General features: G+C 42.4%; 1 protein-coding gene across 1 annotated transcript in view; it reads right to left on the minus strand.

The window, feature by feature from the left end:
* The window catches only part of frmpd1a (FERM and PDZ domain containing 1a), a 37,201-nt gene that overhangs the window by 26,806 nt on the left and 3,628 nt on the right, over positions 1-6,767 (minus strand). Inside the window, exon 2 of the mRNA XM_031867134.1 lies at positions 1,602-1,715. The gene's annotated coding sequence lies outside the window, so the exon portion shown is untranslated. The remainder of the gene's footprint in view (positions 1-1,601; positions 1,716-6,767) is intronic.

The raw sequence follows: 6,767 nt of genomic DNA on the forward strand, positions 1-6,767 counted from the left end.
ACACACACACACACACACACACACACACACACACACACACACACACAATCTGAGTAATGGGGCTGCAGCAGCACTTATCGGATAGATTCCCCCCACCACACTTAAGCTCTCTCTTGTACCTGCATTCATTTACCTTGTCACCTGTCATTTCCCTTTATTCCCATTTATCTCAGTATGTGCGTTTGCATTTCACACATACTGAGAGTGCACAAAAGATTGTAATCACCTGTTTTTTCTATGACACAAGCTAACCAGATGAATTTGTTAGAAAACGATTCAGTCACCCATGAAACAAACACACTAAATCTACAATAATAAATATGTTTTGGACAATGTTCCTGTAATAACCACAATATGTGCGAGTGTATGTGCAAAAACAATACAAAAACACGAGCTGTGTGCACCATGTCAGCTCCTGATAGAATGAATTTCATCACATATTACAAGAACTTTCAGCCAAACAAACCATATTTGTATCCTGACAGAAATCTGAGGGAGAAATCTGTCATCTTAAAAATACGGTAATATACTGTATATCCTGTGCTGTCAAATTTATATTATACATTTTTTTTTTTCTTACAGTGGGGCTTATTTAACCTATATGCTTATTTAAGCCTCTACGCTTATTTAACAAACAAGCAAATACATTTCATGATAAAAGCAATGCGACTCAAGTGACATTTTTATCAATTACAATGTTTCTATTAAAAGTACTGTATCTGCAAAACACTTCCTACAATATCCACTCGACACATGATTACCATCTTTATGTTCTGACATAACATCATGGAATTTGGTGAGGTGATTTACTGAAGCACGAGATTGGCTGCATTTAATATTGCGATGCATATTAAACCAAAGCCCTGATCCTTCCCTAACCAAGTGTTTGATTAGCCTCATGCTATACTCCGTAGTATAGAAGAAGAAGAAACATTCCTTTATTAGGGGAAATTATTCTCTGCATTTGACCCATCCCTATATATAGGGAGCAGTGGGCTGCCAATTACAGGTGCCCAGGGAGCAGTTAGGGGTACAGTGTCTTGCTCAGGACACTTCGACACAGGACACGGTGCAGCCGAGGATCGAACCGGTGACCCTCTCTACCCACGGTCGCCCCGTATGTCAGTTTGCCAGAGTCAAAATATAAAAAGGTGCCAGTGTCTAAAAATTACATTTCCCAAAGTTAACTAGAAGTATATAAACATATTTTGCACAAAGCATAGTTGAGTGTAGCATATTGCTGGAACATGCAGTACTCACAAGTTGATAACCAACTTTTGCATTATGCTCAAATTACACACACACACAGAGCAGGCAAATAGGATTACAGAGTCTGTCTGCAGGGAGTTTGTGCGTCACACCCGCTGAGCCAGATTAGACTGAGCTTCGCCTCAACCTCACAGGTCTGTTTAGGACAACAGACTCAAACGATAACACAGACACTTTCCGTCTGTGGTTCACAACTCACTTTCCTCTCACGGTCGGTCTGTCTCGTTCTCTCCTCATCTCACTCTTTAATATTGTCATCTTTCTTTTTGTGTACACACACACATGCAAACACAACCTGACACACATTTGTCTTTACTGAAACACACACACACCTGCTGTCTGCCCTGTGTATCAGGGCTCCATGAAGGCCCCAATTACAGTCGCGCTCTGCTTTCTCTCTGTCCATCGTTCTGCTGAAGAGGACCAGCGTGACGCGTCTTCATCTCCTGCAGGCACAAACAGCGTCACAATTAAGAGTGTATACGCTGTGGGGTACATTAGATGGCTGTAGTCTGAATCACACAGTACAAATCATTGTTAAATAGTCAGATTGATGGATGGTACATCGACAGAAAGACGATGCAGGAGTATTAGTCCATCAACGTACTAAAGTACTACCGATGAATGATTTTTTAAGCAATCAGAGCAGCAGGATCTGTGTAACATCCTACATCTTGGCACTACTTTTTGTGCAATCTGCTACAAATCTTTGCAAGTAAACTGTTAAAAATCAGTAGTGTTTTTAAGAATTGTTACAGTATTATAAAACATAATATTGCTGTACTGAAGTAGTTGATATTTTCTGACATCCTTAGTGAGGAGGTAAAGAGAGGGAAAGGAGAAGGGATGAGAGGATGAAGCACAGTGGAAGAAGACAAGACCAGACCGGCCCCAACGCAGCAGGACGGTCTTGCTGCTTATACTGTTTGCGGAGTCCCACTTGCCCCTGCTCAGCTCCAAACACCATCCATATTTAATGAGGCCCTCACAAAGCCCTGGGAAAAGAGATGCTGGGAACTCTTCTGTCCTCCCCTCCCTCCGCCTCCCCCGCCACTCAAAACCTCTCCCTTCATTACTTTTCTCTTTCATAATTCTCCCTCTTTTTGTTCTCCCTTTCCCTGATTTTCTAAACATCTCTTTTTTTTAATACTCTGTAGTTATTTATTTTTAAGATCGATTGTTTCCTACAGCTCCTCCGTCGTCTTCAACTCCTTCCAAAGTAGTACAGGGTGTTAAGCAAGCTCACACAAAAGCTGAGCATGGGGTCGCCAATAAGAGTGTTCATTTTAGTCCTGTGCATTTCAAACAGAAGGACTGCTTCTTGTTCTCTTAAAAACAGGGTTGGGCAGAATCAGCTGTGCTCTCCCAGCCGTAAAGTAACAGCATGCACGTGTGCTGCCGCTCTCCTTTTCCCCTTCTTGTACTCACTCACATTCAAAAACAAATTGAGGCACATGCTCTTTGTGATCGTGTACTGAATGTATATGTCTATGTGCAACGATGTGTTTGATTTTATGAGTGAGTACTCAGAAGAGTGTGTGTGTGTGTGTGTGTGTTAGTCAGAGTGCTGCGTGCATCAATAATGTATCTCGATAACGCAGCCGCTTCACTCTACCAGGAACAACTAACAGGCATACCGACGCACAGAGGAAGACAGAGCATGAGAGGGAAAGACACATGAGGTAGCAGAGATGAACGATGAGAAAGGGAAATATGAGCCATGACAAAATGGAGCAAGAAGTTGAGGATGTGATGGGCAAGGAAACCAAAAGACCATTATAGAACACGTGTGTCACATATTAGCATCAATCCTCAGTGTTTTACCAAACTTTGAGTGGCTGTGTGGGCTTTATGCTAGAAGCTAATTTAAGTATTGTCAGTAACATTCTGGCAGGCATTGTTTGGTGTGCAAGAAAATATTGAAAATATCAAATATCGCATCGTTTTATGATACGCTCTCGATTCTCCAAGATACGGTATCTTTATATATACAAATTAAACCTTTTTTATTCTGATTTTATACATAATGTGTTCTTTATCCTATGACAGTTTTTATGTATTTATTACAATATATTGAATCGTAACCCTGGTATCATGATACTACGTTTCGTACCAATACACAGCCCAAGTCATTCTATCGTGTGTATTATTAAAGTGTCGCAATTGATCCGCTTGTATTGCATATGAAGTAATGTACAAATGAACTCATATTACAGGAGATTAGATGGGTGGGGGATCTGTGCGTCTAACTTCTTGGAAAATATCAATTTGCAAATACTTCATCACTATATAGACTCAATCAGCGTTTTTGGACCAAACCTGGCAGATTAATCTTAAGCAAGATATTTTGCCCATCGAATGGCATGGTTTGGTCTTATTATGATGAGGACTTGTTTCCGTTTAGTTCTATTCATGATCCCATTTTTACTGATTTGTCGTTCATCTTTATTTCCACTCACAAAGTTGAGGACAAGGTTAAAACTTACCTCGACACAGGTACATCACAATACACCACATTCACAATAACGGAGGAGGAGCATTTCAAAACTTGAATTACTCTTATTTCACTCTATTACAGAATCTTTTATGTGCAGTCCACTTCTGGATGCATAGATGTATATCTGCTCAGCTGAACAACAATATACAGATTATAGGCCCTGAACACCAACACTTTTAAATAATGGCATTAATTTATGGTTCGTTGTAAGCATCCATTTCATAAATCATGTTTGGTATAAATGGAATAATGCGTCAGAAGTCAAGTAAGCAGGTATACAACACAGTATAGCATCTGTTTGGATGAAACGCAGCAGTCACTGGGTTGGGCAGGCCATGTCTGCTCAGTATAAGGGCATTTGGGCTTTCTTATCTAGATACTCTCTTGAAAATGAAGCTTGAAGTAAAATAAAGATGGCAGGAGACTAGTTTCTTTTACCTGGAGCTTTTTGTGTCTGGCTGAGTAATGGCCAACACACATGCAGGAGCCCTTTCATTTAATTTTCTTCTCTCAGTCAGACCACATGTCCTTTAGCTGCTTCTATCCCAAAGTATCATTGAACATGTGCCCCTTTACTGCATCGTCTACTCACCATGCTCACCCCCACCAATTAAAAAAAAAAAAAAAAAAGAGAGAGCTTCTGAAAATCACTTACGCATCTTTTAATATAACTGTTCTCCCCATTCTTAACCTACTGCCCCTCATTGACACAGCCACCACATGACAGAGCACTGATCAAAGTAAACCTAAACCCTCTGGAGGACTTTTGTTAACTTGCACGGCAGCTAGATTCTCGGGATGTCACAAGATCGTGCAATAATTGCTGGATCACATGTTGCACAATCCCCGGCTCCGGCTCTGCTAGTCGCATGCCGATGTGTCCTTGAGCAAGACACTTAACCCCAAAATTGCTCCTGTAGTTGTGCCTACGGCATAGAAATGTGATAGAATCTGAATTGTAAGTCGCTTTGGATAAAAGCATCTGCTAAATGACTGTAATGTAATGTAATGCAGTGAAATCCATCTCGTCAGGGTTCAAATAATGCGTTTGTGTCCGGTAAGCAAGCGCAAGGACCAATCAGCATCCAGTGAGGAGGTACTGCTAGCTACGGGCGTTGCATTAAGTGTGTTTTTAGAGACGACTGTATGCTCTTAACAACAATGGTGTAGATGCTGCGTCAGCATCAGTTATTTCTGAACTGGAGAGTATTTCTTCATTGAAAGAAGAGCAAACGACGACAGTATGGGGGTTTTCACAATGGAGAGGATGTTTTTGGTCTTCTCCCGACTCACTTCGGCAGGAGTTTGATTAACAGATGGTTCATCCAATCGTCTGCCAAGTACTTTTTAAAAGTGCCTGCCCTTTTCCAAACAGCTTCCAATGATGGCTTCTCAGATGGTTCTGTGTAACATACCATCTGCAGGGTCAGGTTAAGAGCTTTGTGCCACCAGCTATAACTGCTAAAATAGCCTGGGCACAAAGTACAGAAGAAGAAGATAGAGGGGAGAGGGAGACCAAAACAAGTAGCAATCCTGACGGTATATACATACATCAAATAAATAGAAAATATGTATTTGCTTTGACCTATAAAAATAGTAAGATACAGTATTGTTCTTCTGGATATTGCTCATTTGCTGAGTTGTTTGGTTTTACATACAAGTAATAACTACGGGAGTACGTTTGTATAAAGGAACAAACTATAGTGCAGTTGTTGGAATGTAAACATCTGTGCAGAGTTCTGTGTGTACATATAAAAGGTTAGTCTGCAGATGGAATGCAGCTTCACTCTTGTAGTGCTGATATTCACTGTAGACAGGCTTCAGTTCATGTATGGCTCTGAAGCTGTTTTCAAGTCTGCTCGTCTGTGATTTGATGGAACTGAAGCGTCTACCAGAGGACAGCAGATCAAACAGGTGGTGTCCAGGGTGGAAAGGGTCTTTCACTGCATCGAATATCTTCTGGGTATTGTTGATGACCCTCTGAAGGGCTCTGCTGTCTGCTGCTGACGCTGTGGTCCTTGAGCAGCAGCAGAAGGACCACAGCGGCTTCTCCTGCCGTCACTGCTGTCCCGTCTTGACTACTGCTGTTGTGTTCAGGACGGGATAGTTCACCACCCTGTCAGTCTTTAGACTTCCTCCCTGTAGGCCGTCTCTTCTCCTCCTTAGACAAGTCTAACCACAGTCGTCTGTGAACTTGATGTATTGAGTTGAAGCACAGTCATGAGTGTAGAGGGCGTAGAGGATGGGTGCTGCTGAGTAAGGGTGAAGGAGAGATGGGGGCCTCGTCTAACCAGTCTGGGGCCGGCTGGTCAGAGAGTCCTTGATCCATTGATGATCACTGTGAGTGCTACCAGACGGTAGTCGTTGAGGGTGTTTTGGGGCAGTGGAATGATTGTGGCAGCCTTCAGCCAGGGTGGGACGATGGATTTGGATGGGGGACACGTTGAAGATTTTTGTGAAGACCTCGGAGAGGACACTGCACACATACCTTCAGCATCCTTCCCGGTACAGTTTCCTCCGGTTCAGCGCTCTGAGCACACGCATCACATCGTGCTCCTGCACAGGCAGGATGTAGCTGTTAGAGGCTGCTGATGGTGTTGTGTCTGTCTCCACTGCTTTCACCTCAGAGTGAGCAAAGAACAATGAAGTTCTCCTGCCAACAGGGCGTCGCCGTCAGCAGCCATGCGCTCGCTGGTCATTTGAGAGCAAATGGAAAAGTTATATTGAAAAAGAAAAAAGAAATCCTTGTAGAAAATGTTTAAATATACAGTCATCAGTGGCTGTGCATCATGTCAACATCTTTTGCACGGCATGCATCCCTTTATGCTCTCGGTCAACATTTGTGACGTTACATATCTTCCATTAATTTTTGTTCTCCTGTTGACCCGAAATAATTATTTGTTCACGAAGGACAGCAGAGTGGGGACGCTTAGCAGCTCACGTCGCAGTCGCAGTCACACACACACACACACACACACACACACACACACACACACACACA

Source organism: Anarrhichthys ocellatus, unplaced genomic scaffold (genome assembly GCF_004355925.1).
Source record: "Anarrhichthys ocellatus isolate YVR2014 unplaced genomic scaffold, GSC_Weel_1.0 scaffold38, whole genome shotgun sequence".
Taxonomy (NCBI): domain Eukaryota; kingdom Metazoa; phylum Chordata; class Actinopteri; order Perciformes; family Anarhichadidae; genus Anarrhichthys; species Anarrhichthys ocellatus.